At 42.9% G+C, this 22,030-nt stretch overlaps 1 protein-coding gene across 5 annotated transcripts in view; it reads left to right on the forward strand.

Moving 5' to 3' along the window:
* The first annotated feature begins 1,134 nt into the window (after positions 1-1,134).
* Positions 1,135-22,030, forward strand: part of RESF1 (retroelement silencing factor 1) — a 34,283-nt gene continuing 13,387 nt past the window's right edge. For 2 of the 5 annotated variants that reach the window (XM_017864729.1, XM_017864733.1), the window contains exons 1-3: positions 1,135-1,834; positions 3,114-3,208; positions 12,198-12,363. The gene's annotated coding sequence lies outside the window, so the exon portion shown is untranslated. Of the gene's footprint in view, positions 1,835-1,979; positions 2,240-3,113; positions 3,209-12,197; positions 12,364-22,030 lie in introns of those variants that run through there. The other 3 variants (XM_017864730.1, XM_017864731.1, XM_017864732.1) reach the window with 3 other exon arrangements.

Raw genomic sequence — 22,030 nt, forward strand, 5'->3', positions numbered from 1 at the left:
TTCTCCCCACCCTTGAGAATGTACTTTGTGAGATCCACCCGCTGCCGGCAAAGCATTGCTCCCAACTTCACTGCCTATCTCAAAACGTGTAAGAACTAAAGATAATCCCACCACCCTTTGCTGACTCTCTTTTCTAACTCAGCCCACCTGCATCCAGGTGAAATAAACAGCCTTGTTGCTCACACAAAGCCTGTTTGGTGGTCTCTTCACACGGACGCGCGGGATACAAAGTGCTGGGATTACAGGCCTGAACCAGGGCGCCTGGCCACCCCCAATCTTTAAGAATATTCTGGCCGGGCATGGTGGCTCACGCCTGTAATCCCAGCACTTTGGAAGGCTGAGGCGGGCGGATCACGAGGTCAGGAGATCGAAACCATCCTGGCTAACACGGTGAAACCCCATCTCTACTAAAATACAAAAAATTGGCTGGCCGTGGTGGCGGGCGACTGTAGTCCCAGCTATTCGGGAGGCTGAGGCAGGAGAATGGCGTCAACCCGGGAGGCGGAGCTTGCAGTGAGCCGAGATCACGCCACTGCACTCCAGCCTGGGCGACAGAGCGAGACTGTCACACACACACACACACACAAAAGAATATTCTGTATATAGTTTTTTTTGTTTTGTTTCTGACAGACGCAAATGCACCCTTCTACTACTGATTAAAGACTTCTTCATTTAATCCACCAGTGAAATAATCTGACAATTTACGTAACAAATAAATTCCTATAAACATAAGCTCCCTTGCTCCTCTCCAGTGGCACAATCTCTGATTTGCTATCCTGGTTGCAACCTTCATTACTGAGTAAACGCTTATGTAAACCTTAATAATGAGATTCGAGCAATATGATTAAATATTGGTTTATTTGAGGGCAAATTTTGAGGACGGCGACCTGGTAGGCCACAGACTCCAAAAGATGGGGGTCAGTGCTTCGAAAGCGAGAAGTCTGAGGGTCGTTTATACAGGCAGGGTCTGGGAAGCTTAACAGGATGTCAACATTTTCCATAGAAGGTTAACGTATAGCAATTTAATTGGTTCTAGCCAGTGTTTCTTTTTGGGAAGGGTCTATTTAACATTCCACATTAAGGATGTAATAGTCAAGGGGTCATTTATCTTATTCAAGGCGTATTGTAACTCAGATGCTATCTGGTCTGAGCTGGGAACAAGAAAATAAGGGAGTTAATCTATAACAAAAGGTTGGCAATTAAGAGGTCGTGCTTTGTGATCTGGTCTCCAAAGTCAACTTTCCTCAGGGACTTTCAGAAGCCCCAAATAGATTACCCACTGTCTTTCACACTTATTTGCCTCTAAGCTGTTGATTTTTTTTTTCTTTTTTTTTTTAAGGGTTAACAATCTCTTGGGTGCACTCTGACTCCCATGCGCTTTATAGAAAACATTGGTCCTGAGGCCAGCAGCAACAGTCGGTCTCAGGAACTTGTTAGAAATGCCCATTTTCAGCCCCCACCCCAAACCTACTGAATCAGTAGTTTTGCTGGCGGTTCTCAATCTCTCTTTAACATGCCTTCTGGGTGCTGCGGCTGCCCATTAAAGGTAGAAGATCGCTGCGGGAGATTTCCGCGTCGGGCAGATGAAAGCGCTCTGCAAACCCTGCTGCGATCCGCGGGCCCGTTCCGCGGCTTCTCGGGTGGCACTAGGACCGCGGCGGCGCGGCCCTTGCAGACACCGCCTCGGGCGTGAGGCGGGGCCTAGCTGTTCCTGGATCCTGGGCCTGGCTCCTCGACCCGCCCCTGGAGGCGGACCCCACTTGACTTAAACTCTGGGGCCCGGGAGGCCGCTGGCTTTACCCCTGCTTGGTGGGGTGGTCCTTTTCCCTTGTCGGTAAGTGTTAGGCGAGCACCCCGAGGTCCCTCCTTCGCCTTCCGGGGTGCAGGCGGGGCGGGGACCGGGAGCCAGAGGCGCTCACGGCCGGGGCCGGCGCGCGGCGCGGAGCGCTTTTGTTCTGCGGCGAGAACGCAGTCGCAGGCGGCCCCGGAACCCGGGCCTCGGGACCCGCCGGCTCGCGCGTCCCGCCGTCCGCCGCCCGGAGCTGGGCTCGGCCACCGCGCTCGCTTCTGCCCGCCGTACTGGGGTCGGCCCTGGGCCTCTGCGGACGTCGAGCCTTGCACCGGAGGGCGGGCCTCGCTGGCTGTTTTCCCTCATTGCCTAGCTCTGCGCGGTAGAGGTCGCGAGTGGCGAGGGCGAGGACGCGTTTTGTTGAACTGCGAGGCGCGGCTGGTGAGGCGGGTGGGTATGAGGGCTGCTTATATTTTTAAGGCTTTCCTGTCACTGGAGTGGAAAAAAAAATCTTTGTTTTCCTATTTCCCGAGCGTTCTCCTCCTCCCCTGCCCTCTTAAGTCGAAGCCTCCTGGAACAGAATTGCTGTACTGGCATCTGTCTCCAAGTGGTCCGCGAACGCTTCTGCGCCGGCGATGCTTTCTGTTCCTCTGCAATAGTTAGTTCCTTGAGGAATTTTTAAATGCACAAACGCGTACCCATCTTAGGTGTTCTCGAGGGACACGGATTCCCTAAGCAAACGTCCTTAGGGTCCTGAGTTTAGCAGCAAACTTTCGGGGAATAATTTCCGTGGAAACAATTTGTAGTGCATCGAGTGCATAACCGTCTTAAGACAAGGATGTGTATGAGCTTGAGGCGCGTTTTCCTTTTGTGGGGGGCCGATGCATCTCAGTAGGCGGGCCGCAGAGCTTGTTTGGAGATTGTATTTTTCTGCTAAATATGTTAGCTTTAATCATGTTTCATTCATTGTTAATGTGCATGTATGTTAAAGTTTTAGATTTTTTTCCCTGTGCAGTCGGATTTTTTTCTGTTAAATAACAGTAATCCAATAAAGACAAGTGCAGAGATAAAGTGTTACTGTTTTGCAATGATACTGCAATAGCCGACCTAGAGGAGCGCACATAGATTCTGACTTAAGTGAATGGTATTTTCAGGCTAGACCTAGTTTCTATTTCTGTTACTTAGGACACTTAATAAGAATTCAGTAAAGTTAGCATGCTTTCTGTGCAGCCTTAAAAGAAAACAGTTTTGCACAGCAGTGTCATATCTAGTAAACACATTAGCATGTCCTCTTTTATTATAAAACGTTTCTTGTTGTCCCTAGGACCAAAGAAGTAAATACTGTGTGGAGGGGAACTGATGTGTTTGGAGTGAAATGGGAACATACACGATAATTAAAGACTAAAGTTGTGCTTAACGGTAAGTATATCACCTCTAAGAAACCCACCCTGATTTAACCAGGCAGTTATTCACACGTAACTATGGAGTAATTTATCTGTTACCGAATTAAAATTACTAGCTCAATGAATCAACATTGGTTAAAAATTAAACTGTGGGACTCAATGGATTTGACAACAAAGCTTGAGAAGAAGAAATGTCGGCACAGTACTGAAAAATCAGTTGTTAATCTTAGCGCAATAGCAAAGAGGTCTGTGGTAAGGTGATTGTAGTGGAAGTTACCTGGGCAGAGGTCTGCTTCTGTCTGTGCTGTGTTTCTTATTTGATTGTTTTTATTATATTTTATTACTGTTGGTGGCACATAGGGGAATGTGGCACAGAGCACCACTCTGGAAGGATGCATCCCGTACAGCCAAAGTGGGCATGTCCAGGGCTTTCATCTGTAACCACAAAATGTCTTAGGAAGTCTCACCTAGTGATAAAGATCATGGTCCCTGTAACCACACTGCTTTGGTTCAGATCTTGGCTGTAGCACTCAGCAGTATCTGTACAACCCTGGAAAAATAAACCTCTGCCTGTTTTCTCATCTATAAAATGGGGAAAAGTACTAATGTCATAGGATTGTTATGGTAGAGTCTCAGGAGTTTCATGCATATCACAGTTAAACAGCTCTTGAAACATGGTGAGTGCCCAATAAATGTTAGCTATTGTCGTGTTAGAGGAAATAGATTTTGTGGCCTGGGACATGTAATGCTGTCTTAGCAGAAATTCAGCTGGTTCATTTAAGCTCTAACTTCATGAGCTTTTTGTTGATTAAACCCATCACTGTAGATCCTCTTAGATTCTCTTTTTTGTAGGTCCTGTTTTGTTAGCAAGTATCCGTCACTTACTGGTCCACATCTGGATTTACCTGCAGTGTTGTTTGAAATAAAAAATGCCTCCACTGAATTCCTAGGCAGGACAAACTTGCCCCAAAGCTTTGTTCTTCTACATTATCTCTGTGATTGTACAGGAATCTGTCTTCCCTCCTAGATTATCAGTGTCTTGGAGATAGTTGGAGCTCAAATGCTTAGGGAATTGATTTAATGTTGCTTAAAACTTATTTGTAGGCCAGGTGTGGTGGCTCGTGTCTACAATGCCAGCACTTTAAGAGGCTGGGGTGGGCAGATCACTTGAGGCCAGGAGTTCGAGACCAGCTCTGGACTCAAGTTGGCCAACATGGCGAAACCCTGTCTCTACTAATAATACGAAAATGAGTCAGGCATGGTGGCACATGCCTGTAATCCTAGCTACTCGAGTGGCTGAACCCGGGAGGCAGAGGTTACAGTGACCTGAGGTCACCCCATCGCACTGTGGGCCTGGGTAACAGAGCAAGACTCTGTCTTTAAAAAAAAAAGAAAGGTATTTATGAAGGTGAATTTCAAGAATCTAATCAGGCCTCCCTCCCTTCCCCATTAGAGGCACACTCTATTCTGTAAAACAGACAGGGAGTATATTCATTTTGAGGTAAGTCCAGGAGAACAGTCGACCAACCCTGGCTATAGATACGCAAGTTAACAATTCACTTTGGAAGGAGGTTGTGAAGAAAGAATCTTGGATCTTGAGGAATTCTAAATGCTTTGTTGGGTGGCAACCATGCAATACTTATACTATTCCTAATACCTTAAGTGTATTTGTACATGAAGAGCAAAGTTGGAGGCTGTTGAGGTAAATATTTCAAGTGAGATTGGAACTATACATTTTATGCTCCTGGTTTTCATGATTGCAAAGATTTAATGACAGTAACTTAGATTCTTTTGATGTATCAAATTACAAGGTTTCGTTTGTAAATAAAGTCTTGTGATTAAAATGACAAAGTGTATTAAAAGAAATTGTATTGTCCAGTTAAGTTTCAAGAAACAGAAGCCATAAGGGGATTATTATTTTCCAAGCCCCAAAGGAGAATTCATTAGATGACATACTTTTGAAGTTCATGGAGCAGGGCCGGGCGTGGTAGCTCACACCTGTAATCCCAGCACTTTGGGAGGCCAAGGTGGGCAGATCACCTGAGGTCAGGAGTTGGAGACCAGCCTGGCCAACATGGTGAAACCCCGTCTCTACTAAAAGTACAAAAAATTAGCTTGGTGTGATGGCACATGCCTGTAATCCCAGCTACCCGGGAGGCAGAGGTTGCAGTGAGCCGAGATTGCACCACTGTATTCTAGCTCGGGTGACAGAGTGAGACTGTCTCAGAAAATAAAGTTCATGGGCCAGTCGCAGTGGCTCATGCCTATAATCCCAGCACTTTGGGAGGCCAAGGCAGGTGGATCATGACGTCAGGAAATTGAGACCACCCTGGCTAACAAGGTGAAACCCCAAAATTAGCTGGGTCTGGTGGCATGTGCCTATAGTCCCAGCTACTCAGGAGGCTGAGACAGGAGAATCACTTGAACCCAGGAGGGGGAAGTTGCAGTGAGCTGAGATCACACCACTGCACTCCAGCCTGGGCGACAGAGCGAGACTGTGTCTCAAAAAAAAAAAAAGGTTCACGGATCAGAACCTTTGGGTTTTGATAGATCCAGGCTCTAAATCTGAAGGAAAGTTTTAAAGATTTGTGACATTGTATCTTTGAGCTCTGCTGTCCTCTGCCTTGGTTCTCAGGCAGACCATCTCTCCACTGGGCAGCCCTGACGTCTCCAGATATATATGCAAGCAGCTTCAAGTTGTTCAGAGCATGCCTTTTGTAACTGTAGTTAGAGATAAAATTTATAAGCCATTGATTCACCCATTTACACCCAGTGTACAGTTTCAGTGGTTTTTAGTATATTCAGAATTGTGTGCCCATCACCACTATCAATTTAAGAACATTTTATTGACCCCCAAAATACCTCCATACTCAATAGTGGTAACTCCCCATTTTCTCCAATGCACCTTTCCCCAGGTAACCATTAATCTATTTTCGTAGGTTTGCATATTCTGAACATTTCACGTAAATAAGTCATAATATGTGGTGTGATGTGGTTTTTCCCAGCATGTTTTCAAGGCTCATTTATGTTAACACATGTATGTTACTTCATTCGTTTTTATTGCCAAATATTCCATTGTATGGAAATGCCACTTTTGCTTATTCTTCCGTCAGTTAACAGACCTTTGACATGTTTTCACTCTTGGCTACTATGAATAGTGCAGCTATGATCATTCATATGTTTTCAATTCTTTTGGGTAAATACCTAGGAGTGGAATTCCTTGGTTATGATAACTGTTTAACATTTTGAGGAACTGCCCGACTGTTATCCAAAGTAGATTTACCGTTTTATTTTTATTTTTTATTTAACTTCTGTTTTACGTTTGGGGGTACGTGTGTAGGTTTATTATATAGTAAAGTTGTGTCATGGGAGTTTGTTGTACAGATTATTTCATCACCCAGGTATTAAGCCTAGTACCCAATTAGTTGTTTTTTTTGAATCCTCCCCCTTCTCCCACCCTTCGCCCGCCTGTAGGTCCCAGTGTGTTAGTCCCCTCTACATGTCCATGTGTTCTCAGCATTTAGCTCCCACTTACGTGAAAGCATGCAATATTTGGTTTCCTGTGTTAGTTTGCTAAGGATAATGTCCTCCGGCTCCAAGCACCTACAAAGGACATGATCTCATTTTTTTTTATGGCTGAATAGTATTCCCTAGTGTATGTGTACTGTTTTCTTTATCCAGTTTACCATTGATGGGCATTTAGGTTGATTCTGGGTCTTTGCTATTGTGAATAGACATGCACCATTTTATAAAGCAGTGTTTTAGAGTCCTCATTTGTCTACATCCATAGTTAACTTTTACAGCCGTTAAAGTGAGCCTGAAGTGGTCGCTCATTGTGATTGTGATTTGCATTTCCCTGATGATTAGTGATGTTAAGCATCTTTGTATGTGCGTATTGATTTCTTTGGAGAAGTATCTACTCAAAACCTTTGGCCTTAAATTTGTGTTGTCTTTGGATTGTCAAGTTGTAAGTTTTTAAGGTATCCTAGATTCTTCTCATTCCTTACTAGGGACCATAAGTGTGAAGGTTTACTTCTGGGTTCTAGGTTCTATTCCATTGATCAATGCCTGTCCTGTGTCAGTACTATATGGTCTTATTTATTGTAGTTTTGTCATTTTGTTTTTTTGTTTGTTTTTAAGACAGAGTCTCACCCTGTTGCCCAGGATGGAGTGCAGTGGTGTGATCTTGGCTCACTGCAACCCCCGCCTCCAATTCTTCTGCCTCAGCCTCCAAAGTAGCTAGGATTACAGGCACTCGCCACCACGCCGCACTAATTTTTGTATTTATGGTAGAGGCGAGGTTTCACCATGTTGGCCAGGCTGGTCTCGAACTCCGGACCTCAAGTGATCAGCGTGCCTCTGCCTCTCAAAAGTGCTGGAATTACAGGCGTGAGCCACTGCTCCCTGCCGACTACTCCCTTTTCAACCCCTCCTTTTTCTGCGTGGAAGTTGCTGAGTGGCAGTCAGAAAATGAAAGTACCTCTGATTGGTCCCCTCCCACAACCAATCAGGCTAGTGGCTGGCCACTACTTCACTTACATAAAGTGAATCAATGGGAAACCTCTAGAGAGTATTTAAACCGCAGAAAATTCTGTAACTGACTGTCTTGAGCCACTTGCTGCATCTGTTCCCACCCTGTAGAGTGTACTCTACTTTAAAATAAATCTCTGCTTTGGCTGTCTTGCTTGTGTAGTTTGTTCAATTCTTCTTTAAGATGCCAAGAACCTGGACAACTACCCTCAACTGCATGCTTTAGAGGAACTCTTCTGTTCCACTGAAGGCCTTTTGTCTATCTTCAGTGGCCGAAAATTGGCTTACTCCTATTATAAGAAGCAATACTTCCTAGCCAACATGGTGAAACACCATCTCTACTAAAAATACAAAAATTAGCTGGGTGTGGTGGCGCTACCTGTAATCCCAGCTACTGGGGAGGTTGAGGCAGGAGAATCACTTAAAGCCAGGAGGTGGAGGTTGCAATGAGCCAAGATCATGCCACTGCACTCTAGCCTGGTGACTGAATGATACTTTGTCTCAAAAACAATAAAAATAAAAAAAGGAAGTGATACTTATACTTCGAATACAGTTTTTACCTCAACACAGTATTGTCTTAATATGGTTTGTACCCGCCTGCCACACACTGATGTGTCATGTGTACTTGGGGGTACTTGTCAGCGCTTTTCAGATATTTAAGATCACCAGACCTCTAGTACACCGTGTGTCCAATCTTTTGGCTTCCCTAGGCCACTTTGGAAGAGGAATTGTCTGGAGCCACACATAAAATACACTAACAGTAGATGATGAGCTTTAAAAAAAAATGCAAAAAAAAATTCTCTATGTTTTAAGAATGTTTATAAATCTGTGTTGGGCCTGATTCAAAGCCGTCTTGGGCTGCATGCTGCCCATGGGCCGCAGATTGGACAAGCTTGATCTAGTAAATGTTTGCTTGAGGTGGGTATCCAGAGGGCTCCAAAATGAATTACTCGGCAGAATTCTGGTGGGGTAAGTGGCTTCCACTTCATGTATTCTCTATTGTCTTTAATTCCCATTTTAGGGAATAATACAATATAAAACATGGTCTAAAATTTGTCTGTGGCATCTCTGCTCTGAAGGCACAACAGATTAGTGTCAATATTCTAGCCTGAATGATGATAGTCTGTTGCATTGGTCTGAACTTTCTGCTGGCCAGTCAAGATAGATGTGATTGCCAGCACTTCATGCTGTACCTGTGTTAATGAGTCAGAAAAAGTAGAGCAATTTATTTCTTCCTTTTTAAGGGAGAAAGCCCTGTCACTCTCACTGGTGAAGCTTTGTAGTTGGGATATATTTAGTTGGCTCTGCATGGGGAACGTTGCGGTATGTCCTCCACAATAGGTGTGATCATCCTGCTGGGAATCACCATTGCAGGCACTTTTTAATCCATTGTTGCTTAAGACAAAGTACAATGGATTAGGGTATCTGATCGGATGGCCTGTGGTTCTGAATAGAGTTTGTAGCTGGATACATGAAAGATGGGAAGGCAGAGTTGTAGGTGAACAGCTTCACCATGGTACCCTGATGACTTGCTCTTCTCATAGACCATGGAGGCAAAGCTTAGTCTTAATCACAGGCTGACCCATATTCTGGCCGGACACCCTGCAGGTCCTCCAAGAACAAAGTGAGAGAAAAGCAGCCCTGTGAGAAACAGTCACAAAGCTGTTTCTCATCTGCTTCCTTGGTTTTAATTGAGCATAGGACTTTACCACCTTGGGAGGTATAGTTGCTGGCTATAAAATGGCCACAGTTTGGTGTTCTCATCTGACTTGGTGTCATCCTGTGGGGCTGAGGATACTGATCTTGATTTTGCTGTTGGATTTAGTAATATATGAATCCATTTGGCCTTTTGCCGACTGCACTTACAGAAGCGTGGAGAACTGTTCTGCCCCTTCTAACCACTGTGCTGTAGAGGGACGATTGCAAGTCTTTGTTAATTTGTTGTAACATTTAAATGAGATAAAGTATATAAAGCATTCCACATAGTTCTTTACATACAGATGTTCAAAAGTTAGTTGTTTATAATAGTACAGATGTACTTCAGCTTATGATGGAGTTACATCTCAATAACCCATATTAAGTAGAAAATAAAGTCAGAAATGGGGTTTTATAGACACGATGGGATGCAAAAACACAACATCCAAAAAAACTTAGCTAGCACAGTACACCATTGATCGTTTTGTTTTGTTTTGTTTTAACGTGCTGTGGGAGGGGCAGCCCCGCCCCCCGCCCCCCACCCCGCCAAAACACCAGCGTGCCTCCGCAGGAGGGATTTTTTTTGTGTTGATTGTTAATGCTCGTGATCACGTGACTGACTGGGTGCTGTGGCTTGCTACCACCACTCAGTGTGAAAGAATATCATACTGCCTATCACAGGCCTGGGAAAAGATCGAAATTCAAAGTACAATTTCTACTGAATGCCTGTATCACTTTTGCATCATTGTAAAGTCAAAATTATTAAGTCATACCATTGCATTGTGGTCCAGGACCATCTGGGCTTAGAAAAATGGATTCTAGAAAGCCTATTTAAGGACTGATAGGCTAATTTTTTCTATAACTAAGGATACAGAAAGCCAGAGCTAGTACAGGTTGAATAAATTGTGTTACATTTGGAATTCCTGAAAAGTGGCTTTTTACACTGAATTGTTAGTAGTGGTGGTTTTGTTAACTTTCTAGAGGTATCTCTAATTTTTCTAATGCTTATATTGCAAATCAGGTTTTCAGTGGAAAATAGACTTTTCTCAATTTAACCATGTCAGTGGATACTCTTCAAATAAACTTTGCTTTGTGGAACATAAGAGACGGAACTTACAAAGCCATAAGGGAAATTTTCAATTTAAAATACGAGAGCAAATTTACATATTTTAGGTATGAGAATAGTATTTCAATGTATATTATATATTTCTTAAGTCCTATGTGTTTTAGGTACTGAAATGCTTACAGATGAAATCATGCTGTGTCTGTGGTTGGCATAGATAGAAAAGGAAACAGAAGGGGTCAGGACTTTTTCCCATTTAGAAGTTTACATTAGGACTTCTCTTTAATGTGGTGTTCAGATAGTTTGTTTATTCAGAAAACACTGAAACCTGCTAGACATTATCTAGATGGCATGTGTCTTTTGGGTTGGCCCGAAAGACTTTTTTATGCCTGTTGTATTGGCTGTTAATAGTACTTTGATTTACTCTAATAATGTTGCTCTTACCTTTAATAAATTGTCAACCCACTTTTCCTTTTTTGAGACAGATCTTGCTGTGCCATCCAGGCTGGATTACAGTGGCACTACCATAGCCCACTGCACTCTCGATTTCCCATGCTCAAGTAATCCTTCCACCTCAGCCTCCCAAGTAGCTGGGACTATAGGCATGCACCGCCACACCTAGCTAATGTTTCGATTTTTATTTTTATTTTTTTGTAGAGACTGGGTCTTACTGTGTTGCCCGTGCTGGTTTTGAACTGCTGGACTCTGCCTCAGCCTCTCAGCATGCTGAGATTATAGGTGTGAGCCACCACACCTGGCCAGTGGTAACCCCTATATATAAAACAATTCTTAGGCTGAGGTAGGTGGATCGCTTGAGTTCAGGAGTTCAAGACCAGCCTAGGCAACATGGCAAAACCTCATCTCTACAAAACAAAAAAAAAATTAGCCGCACGGTGGCATTCACCTATAGTCCCAGCTACTTGGGAAGCTGTGGTGAGAGAATTGTTAGAGCCAAGGAGTCGGAGTTGCAGTGAGCTGAGATCATGCCACTACACTCTAGCCTGGGTGACATAGTGAGACCCTGTCTCAAAAAAAAAAAAACAACAAAAAACAAATTCTTGCTGTGACTCAGTTCATACTTCCATATTCTATTTTTTGCTATTTTATCTGACCTACGGCAGACCTGGCCACCATGCCATATGCACAGTATTAGGTTCATTTTCTGGTTTGGTTGGTTTTCTTTTGTTTTTGAGACATTTCTTGCTCTGTCGCACAGTCTGGAGTGCAGTGGCATGATTCCCGCTCACCACAGCTTCAACCTCCTGGGTTCAACCAATGCCTCAGCCCCCCAAGTAGCTGAGAATACAGGCTTGCACTACCACAGTGTTGCCCAGGCTAGTCTCGAACTTGAGCTCAAGTAATCTGCCCACCTTGGCCTCCCAAAGTTTTGGGATTACAGGCGTGAGCCACTGTGCCCAGCCTAGGTCTATTTTCTTATAGTTCTTTCTATTCATGTGTATGTGTGCTTGTGCATGTGTGTTTAACATGGATAGTATATGGTTATTCCTTATAGGTATTATTTAGATTATTTTTTGCTTTGTAATTTTCTGTAGTAAGCCCAATTTACAAATAAAGGAAGCTGCTGGGTTAACAGCTTTTCAGTTATTTGCATTGTGTGGATATAGAGTATTTTTAAATTTTCACAGATATTGTTAATCTTAGTGAGATCTTTGATATGAAAATCCACATCCATAATTATATTTATGCTTTCTTGCAGCTGTTTACTTCTAATTATTTCCTGATTCACAAATTAATTTTTGCAATTCACAACTTCCAAGAATACTTGTACTATTGGATTCAATCCGCAGTAATCTGCAGGAGAGAAGCAGAATTATACCTAGAAGTCAACTAATGGACAATTAGTCACCCACCTACATGTTGAGGTACTCTGGGCCTTTTTCTTTCACCCTCACTGGAAGGGAATGTGGGTGGGAATTTAAGACATCTACTTCCTTGTTGATTTTCCGCCTATTTGTTCTATTCATTATTGAAAGCAGGGAATTGAAGTCTTCCACTCTTATTGGTGAATTGTGGTTTTTGCTTCTTGTATTTTGATGCTCTCTTAGGTATTAATAACCTACAGATCACATTTGACAGTTTTAAGTAAACAGGCTTCCAGATTAACCTGCTTTGGGGAGGTCTTGTGATACAAGGTGGTGACATCCTGTCCTTGAGTATCTTATGCATTCCTCAAATTGATATTCTGATCAATACATAACCTAACACTCAAAAGGGTGCTGCTTTTATTTGTAAATCATCAGGTTTTATTGATGCAAGTTTTCTTGCACATAGACATTTTAGCCTATATGTTGCAATCAGTAGCCAATGATTATAACCTCAGTATTGTATCCTCCAAGGAGAAACAACAATTTGAGTATTAGGAGTCCCCCTCCCTTCTCCTAAAGTTTCCTATGAAAGCCTTCCAACTTGTAGCGGACTCCAGAACACTTCAAACTCTGTTGGTATGTCTTCCCAGATTGATCCTCACATCTGGCCTCCAGTAAACCTTTATCAGATTCTTTCTACCTCAACAACCTTCATTTTAGACAGCAGTGCATATATGTTTGTAATTGTTATCTTGATGGGTTGATCCTTTTATCATTATAGAATGCATCTTTTTATCAACATTTTTTGTTTTAGTCTGTTTTGTCTGATACTAGTATAGGCTCTCCAACTTTCTTTTGTTGAGACGGAGTTTCACTCTTGTTGCCCAGGCTAGAGTGCAGTGGCACAATCTCAGCTCACTGCAGCCTCTGCCTCCCAGGTTCAAGTGATTCTCCTGCCTCAACCTCCCAAGTAGCAGGGATTACGGGCATGTACCCACTATGCCCGGCTGATTTTTTGTATATAGTGGAGACGGGGTTTCACCAGGTTGGTCAGGCTGGTCTCGAATTCCTGACCTCAGGTGATCCACCCACCTCGGCCTCCCAAAGTTCTGGGGTTATAGGTGTGAGCCACCGCGCTTGGCCTGCATTCCAGCTTTCTTGGAGCTATTTGTGTGATATTTTTTCATTGTTTTACTTTCAGTCTGTGTTTTTGGATCTAAAGTGTATGTCCTGGAGACAATAGCGTATAGTTGGATAGTTTTTAAAATCCAGACTGACATTCTCTGTCTTTTGGATTGTGATATTGTGAAATGTATCTCTGGTCTTTATCCCTGTTTTCAGGCATACAAGTCCTAAAATTCGTGCAATCTCCAAAGTGATAATTTTTTTTTTTTTGGTATGCTAATGAGTTGACTTATGGCTGGCATCCCCTAGTTTCAGAATGGAGGGCTGATCACCTGAAAGACCAAGGCCTGATTAAAGGGTTGGGACTTTTCAGCCCTGCTCCTGATTCCTGGTACCAATTGTCTATCTTAGCCCATTTCTGTTACTTACAGCAGAGTAACTGAAACAGGGGCCTTTATGAAGAAAAGGAATTTATTTCTTACACCTTTGAACTCTAGGGTTGAAAAGGGTACACCTGGTTGAGGGGGAGGGGTGAGGTTAAGTTGATCACCAATAGCCACTGGTTTGATTAATCAAACCTGTGCAATGAAGCCTCCATAAGACCGGAAAGGATAAGAGTTTGGAAGGCTTTTCAGATTGCTGAGCAAGTGGAGGTTCCTCGAGGGGGGCGCACCCAGGGAGGGCATGGAAATTATGTGCCCCTTCTCATGTGACCTTGCCTTCTACATCTCTTGATCTATATCCTTGGTAATGCACTTTATAAATAAACTGATAAGGTGTTCCCCGAGTTCTGTGAGCTGCTTTAACACATTAGTCAAACCAAAGGAGCAGATCATGGGAACCCCAGTTTAGTTGGTCGGTCAGAAGCACAGGAAAAATAACCTGGGGCTTGGTGTTACCATCAGAAGTGGGGACAGTCTTAGCCAGGCACAGTGGCTCACGCCTGTAATCCCAGCACTTTGGGAGGCCGAGGTGGGTGGATCATGAGATCAGGAGATCGAGACCATCCTGGCTAACACGGTGAAACCCTGTCTCTACTAAATATACAAAAAAAGTAGCCAGGCATGATGGTGGGCGCCTGTATTCCCAGCTACTCGGGAGGCTGAGGCAGGAAAATGGCGTGAACCTGGGAGGCGGAGCTTGCAGTGAGCAGAGATCGCACCACTGCACTCTAGCCTGGGCGACAGAGTAAGGCTCGTTCTCAAGAAGAAATAAAATAAAAGATGGGGCAGTCTTGCAGGACTGAGCCCTAAACTTATGAGATCTGACACTATCTTCATATAGATGGTCTCGGAATTAAAATGAATTAGAGGACACCCACCTGGTGTGTACACTACAGAAGTGATTGCTTGTTATGTGGGGTGAGACACCCACACATCTGGTGTCAGAAGTGTGAGAAGCTTTATTCTTATATTCTCAGAATTGTTTATATAAAAATGTGATTTTTTTATATAATTACATTTACCTCTGTTTTTGTTTTTATGTCTTATTTCTTTTTATTCCTTTCTTATTCCTTAGTGGGGTTTATTTTGCGTAAGTGAGTATTTTCTAAGGTAGCATTTTAATTTCTTTTTTTCCTTTTTTGTTTTTAATTTCTATTTTGAGACAGAGTCTTGCTCTGTTCCCCAGGCTGGAGTACAGTGATGTGATCTCAGCTCACTACAAGCTCCACCTCCCGGGTTCACGCCATTCTCCTGCCTCAGCCTCCCGAGTAGCTGGGACTATAGGTGCCCGCCACCACGCCCGGCTAATTTTTTGTATTTTAGTAGAGACGGGGTTTCACCGTGTTAGCCAGGATGGTCTCGATCTCCTGACCTTGTGATCCGCCCACCTCGGCCTCCCAAAGTTCTGGGATTACAGGCGTGAGCTACCGCGTGTTTTTAATTTCTTTAACAATATTTTCACTGTATTTATTGTTACTTCATGGAAGCACAAATTCTTTTTAAAAGTATTTTTTATTTTAAAGTATCAGTGATGGAGGCTGGCAGAGAACTTGGGGCAAGAATTTATTTTCTCAGAGAAATGGTAATGATGGACTATGGAAACCTTGTCTATGGTAATCTGTGTTACAGTATATTCTCAAAAGTTCTGAGAATACATTATATCCACCAGCAGATTATGACTGCAGCTGACCATTGAACAACTTGAGTTTGAACCATGTGGATTCACATACACATGGATTTGACTTTTTTTTTTTTTTTGGAGAGATGAGGTCACTCTCTATTGCCCAGGCTGGAGTGCAGTGTACAGTCATAGCTCATTACAGCCTCAGACATCTGGGCTCAAGTAGTCCTCCCATCTCTGGCTCCTGAGTAGCTGGGACTGCATCCACACACTACCTTGTCTGGCTACACGTGGAGTTTCTTCTGCATCTGCCACCCTAAGTCGTAATCCCTGTGTTGTTCAAGGGTCGATTGTATTTTCCTTTCACAATCTTAATTGTGTAGCTAGAGGCAATCTTCCGAAGAATTCAACTTCAATTTAGGTCGTTCAAGAGTGCTTTTCCAGTTTTCAGTTTTCTTCTATGCCAGTAAAGGAGAGGGATGGAGAAAAAAAAACCCAACTTAACATAAAGACGGTTTCCCTTCCTACCCATATGCTCTGTATTAATTTGCTAGGGCTATGTTTAAGATAGGAAAACTGAAACTTCTTCATGCAATTGACCACTTCACCTCTGGTCACCAAACCGTATTTGGATTTCTCCCCGTCCACAAACTGTTTTCCAGCTGACAACAACTGGGTATCCTACAATTCAATTACACGTTGGCACCATCTACCTGGAGAAAGCATCAGAGCCCACAGGTTGAGGACTCAGTCCCACAAGACTGCCCCTGACTTCACCACTCCTGGGTCCCAGGTTGTGACCTGTACTTTTGACCAACCTGTTACAAAGAGGGGATTGTCAAGACTCCCTCTGTGGATTTGATTAATTTGCTAGAGCTCATAGAACTCAGGGAAACAGTTTACTTATTATAAAGGCTATTAGATGAAGAGCCAGGTGGAAGAGATGCATGGGGGAATGCATTTTTGAGCGCTTCCATGCCCTGTCCACCCTGTGGTCACCTCTATGTTACCAGACACTCCTGTTAGGAGATTATAGAGGTCTCAGGAGATCTGTGTCAGGAACCCAGTTCAAAGACCACGTATTAGCGCAAAAGATTGTATACCCCAGTCTACAAGAGTTTTAGGTGCCCTGTGTCTGGAATCCTGGGCAGAGACCAAGTATGTATTTCTTATTGTGGGCTACTATGACAGTAATGCCACAGACTGGGTGGTGTAAACGACAGAAATTTATTTCTCCCAGTTCTGGAGGCTAGAAGTCCAGGGTCAGTATGTTTGATTTCTGTTCTCCTAAAGCTTCTCTCTCAGTGGCTTGCAGGTGACTGTCTTCTTGCTGTGTCCTAACATAGTCCTTCCTCTGCAGGCCAACGTCGCTGGCGTCCCTCTTCCTATGGGGGATGCTATTCGGATTAAAGCCCCACTCGAATGACCTCACTTAACCAGTTACCTCCTTAAAGGCCCTATCTCCAAATACACTGAGACTTAGGGCTTTCATGTATGAATTTTGGGGAGGGTACAATTCAGTTGATGAGACTCCCTCCTCCAAGTGGACGTAAAAGCCAGGGGACAGTGAGGGGGGCAGGGGCAGTTATTAGGCATCATTAATTCTCCTTAGAAGTACTGCTTTTCTGCTGTCAGTGAACACTGTGACCCATTCTGCTTCCAACCTTGTGGACTATTCAAACCAGTGAGGAACAGAGTCCTAACACGTGAGAGTGGCAACATGAGTGTCAGCATATGGTGGCTGCCTTTTTTTTTTTTTTTTTTTTTTTTTTTTTTTTTTTTTTAGATAGACTTTATTTTCTAGAGGAGTTTTAGGTTTAAAGAAAATTGAGCTCGGGCATGGTGGTTCATGCCTGTAATCCCAGCCCTTTGGGAGGCCGAGGCAGGTGGATCATGAGGTCTGGAGGGAGTTTGAGACCATCCTGGCCAACATGGTGAAACCCCATCTCTACCAAAAATGCAAACAATGAGCTGGTCATGGTAGCACATGCCTATAGTCCCAGCTACTCAGGAGACTGGGGCAAGAGAATCGCTTGAACCTGGGAGGTGCAGGTTACAGTGAGCCCAGATTGTGCCACTACACTCCAGCCTGGGCGCCAGAGCGAGACTCCCGTCTAAGAAAAAAAGAAAAAGAAAATTGAGCTTATAGTACAGAGCATTCCCATATATGAGCTTTATAGGAACCTCCCATCTCTAGAACTCTAAGGTTTCACTATTAGGAACTTAGATTAGTGATCCCTCACTAACTTTAGAGTTTTCCCTGTATCCTGTGGGTCTTACGGGTTTTGATAAATGCATAATACTATGCATCTACTATTATAAGAGAGTTTTAAAAAATAACTTTATGAAATCAAAACATACCTAAGAAGGGGTAAAAGTGTTAAGTGTATAGCCCAGTGGGTTATGTAGGGAACACACTTGTGTGTAAGCACAACCCTGGTCAAAAGCTGTCTTCATGCTACTTACTACCAATTGCTCTTCCATCACACCTTGTAAAAAGTACCACTGCAGTCCCTAGATGATTGTTGTTGTCTGTGTTTCAATCTTTATATAAATGGAATCATGGTTTATTCCTTCATCTCTGGCCTTTTTCACTCAGTAGTGTGTTTGTTAGATTAATTCATGTTGTTGCATATAGCTGAGTTTATGAATTTTTGTTACTATAGTGTTTCATTAATATGAATACATTTCTTTTTTGTTTGTTTCCAGTTTTTGCTTAATGGACCTAATGCTGCTGGCAGTGTTATAATTATGCATTTCTGTTTGGTACATACCTAGGAATGAAACTTCTAGGTCTCAGGGCTTGCGTTTATTAACCCTTGGTAGATGATGCCATACATCTTTCCAAAGTGTTGGTCAATTTAAGGGTCATTATATACTCTTATCACCATTGTATGAGAGTTCCATTTGTTCCACTTTCTTGCCAACATTTGGTATTGAGAGTTGAAAAAATTCTAGCCATTGTGAGAGTATAGTATTACCACCTTATGGTTTTCATTTACATTTTTGATATTAATAATGTATTTAGCACTTAACCAAAAATTTTGCCATTTAAAAATAGTTGACCCTTGAATAACATAGGAATTAGGATAACTGACCCTTGTGCAGTAAAGAAAAAAATCCGCATTTGACTCCACCAAAACTTAATCACTAATAGCCTACTGTTTATTGGAAGCCTTACCAATAACATAAATAGTTGATAAACACACATTTTGTATGTTACATGTATTATATGCCGTAGTCTTAGAATAAGCTCGAGAAAAGGAAATTTTATTAAGAAAATCATAAGGGGTCGGGTGCGGTGGCTCACGCCTGTAATCCCAGCACTTTACAGCTCACGCCTGTAATCCCAAGGCGGGTGGATCACAAAGTCAGGAGTTCAAGACCAGCCTGGCCAACATGGTGAAACCCCGTCTTGACTAAAAATACAAAAATTAGCCTGGCATGGTGGCGGGACCCTGTAATCCCAGCTACTTGGGAGGCTGAGGCAGTAGAATCGCTTGAACCTAGGAGGCAGAGGTTGCAGTGAGCTGAGATTACATCACTGCACTCCAGCCTAGGCAGCAGAGCGAGACTTATCTCAAAAAAAGAAAAAAAAAAAAAAAAAAAAGAAAATCATAAGGAAGAGGAGGATATATTTACTATTCATTAAGTGGAAATGGATCATCATAAAGGTCTTTATCCTCATCACATTTATCTTGACTAGGCAGAGGAGGAGGAAAAGAAGGGGTTGGTGTTGCTGTCTCCAGGGTGGCAGAGACAAAAGAAAATCCACATATAAGTGAACCCATGCACTTCAAAGCCACATTCAAGGATCAACTGTAGTGTCTATCACATGGTGTTTAATTAAGCTTCATGCTTATTTTTTATTGAGTTGTCTACATTTTTCTTTTTACGTAATTCCCTTTACAGGCTGGATATGAGCTCTTTGGTATGTATTGTAAGTGTAATCTTCTAGAGAGTGGCTTTACTTTTTCACTTCCTTAATGGTGTTTTTTGATAAACGGGTGATTAATTTTGATGCAGTCCATTTTATGGACCTTTTTTCTTATTGTTCATTGTGCCCTGTTTGACAAACCTTCCCCTATCCCGAGGGCATAAAGATATTCTTTTCTATTTTTGAGATGGAGTTTCGCTTTTGTTGCCCATGCTTGAGTGCGGTGGTGTGACCTCAACTCACTGTGACCTTGGCTCACTGCAACCTCCGCCTCCCTGGTTCGAGCGATTGTCCTGCCTCAGCCTCACGAATAGCTGGGATTACAGGCATGTGCCACCATGCCCAGCTAATTTTTGCATTTTTAGTAGAGATGGGGCTTCACCACGTTGGTCAGAGTGGTCTCAAACTTCTGACCTCAGGTGATCTGCCTGCCTCGGACTCCCAAAGTGCTGGGATTTACAGGCGTGAGCCACCATGCCCAGCCTGTTTCTGGAAACTTTAAAACGATAATCTACCTGGGATTGATTTGTTTGTGTATGTCTCTGGGTGTGTAATTGGATAAGGCTTATTTTCATTTGTGGCATATAGATAACCAATTGACCTAGCTTCAAGTATTGAAAAGCACTTTTTCCTAACTTTGTCATAAAACAAGTGTCTGTATATGTAAAAGTGTATGTATGTCTTCGCTATTCATGCTTGTTTTGCATTTCTATGGAAAGTTTATAATCAAGCTTGTAAATTTACACCAAAAAAATCCAGTGGGATTATTGGAATTGCATTGACTCTTTATTACTTTTTCTTTTTTTTTTTTGAGACGAGATCTCATTCTGTTTCCCAGGCTGGAGTACAAATGGTGCAATCTGAGCTCAATGCAACCTCCACCTCCTGGGCTCAAGTAATCCTCCCACCTCAGCCTCCCAAGTAGCTGGTACAGCAGGTGTGCACACCTGGCTAATTTTTTTTTGTATTTTTGGTAGAGACAGGTTTTCACCATGTTGTTCAGGCTGGTCTTGAACTCCTGACCTCAAACAGTCGCCCAGCTCTGCCTCCCAAAGTGCTGGGATTATAGGCAAGAGCCACTGCGCTTGACCTAAATTTTGAGATCATTGGCATCTTTAATGCCGCCTTCAAATACTTGAACATGGCATATCTTTACACTCAGCTCTTTGTTGTTAGAGATGTGACACATCCTTCATTTTTGAAGTGTTTGTTTTTTTATGGTATTTCTAAAAATTACTGCTGATAATATTCCTACATATTGACCTTATTTTCAGGGATTGTAATAAACAGTAGAACAAAAAAAAAATCTCTACATAGTTTTGGATTTTCTATATAACATCTGATACTCAGTTTTGTGTTTTCCTCTCTGCTTCTTATAATTCCTAATGTTTTTTTCTTTATAGCAGCTAGGATCTCCAGTAAAATGATTAATAGGAGTGATAGTGGCATCTTCTATGTTACTATTTAATTGTTTCACCTACCATTTATCAAAAGAAGTTTCTATCCTTTATAATTTTTTAATTATGTAGGGATTTGATTTTTTTGAGACGGGCTCTTGCTGTGTCACCAGGCTGGAGTGCAGTGGCACAATCTCGGCTCACTGCAAGCCTTCCAGGTTCAAGCAATTCTCTTGCCGCAGCCTCCCGAGTAGCTGGGATTACAGGTGTGAGCCACCACACCCGGCCCCACGATGCTTCTGACACTAGATGTGTGGGAATTTTTTCCCAACTGACCAATTCTTTCCACATACCAACTGGGTGGCTTGTGATTCGATTCAATTCTGACACTGTCTACCTGACATTACTATCAGAACCCACAAATTAAAGGGCTCAGTCCCACAAGACTGCCCCCACTTGAAGCCAGTCACAAGTCCAGGCTCATACTTCTGACCAACTGGCTATAAAGCAAATAAGGTATACTTTCTCTGAGGTCACTACCTTCCCAGCACTTCAGTGTGTTCTGTTCACCAACCCAGAAGCTCGGTTCATCAAATCTTAATGTTCAAGAGTTTTGTTTTGTTTTTTAAAAAAACAGTCTTACTCTGTCACCCAGGCTGGAGTGGAGTGGTGCTACCATGGCTCACTGCAGCCTTGACCCCCAGGCTCAGGTGATCCTCCCATACTGCCTTCTGTTTTGAGTGGGTGGCTGGGACTATGGGCATGCACCACCATGACGGGCTTTTTTTTTTTTTTTTTTTTTTTTTAATTTTAAATTTTCAGTAGAGACAGGGTTTCACTATGTTTCCCAGGCTGATCTTGAACTCCTGGGCTCAGGAGATCTCCTGCCTCAGCTTCACAGACTGCTGGGATTACAGGCAATGAGCCACCACATCCAGTCTAGAGTTTTTATAGAGTGCAATCTCCAGCTCCCCCCACCAGCTTTATGGAGGTCAGTGGTTAGAACTAAAAGTTCCAACCCTCTAATACTTGCTATTCCTGGTGACTATCAGCTCTATCCTGATGGTATCTAGGGGCCCCCACTTACAGCCACCGCAGTAGCATAGACTCAGGTGTGTGCAAACAGTTCATTATGAATAACAGTATATTTATGAATTAGTGTTTGCTTATGCCAGAATTTTTTTTTTTTTTTTTTTGAGAC

Source organism: Rhinopithecus bieti, unplaced genomic scaffold, assembly GCF_001698545.2.
Source record: "Rhinopithecus bieti isolate Rb0 unplaced genomic scaffold, ASM169854v2 scaffold_80452, whole genome shotgun sequence".
Taxonomy (NCBI): Eukaryota; Metazoa; Chordata; class Mammalia; order Primates; family Cercopithecidae; genus Rhinopithecus; species Rhinopithecus bieti.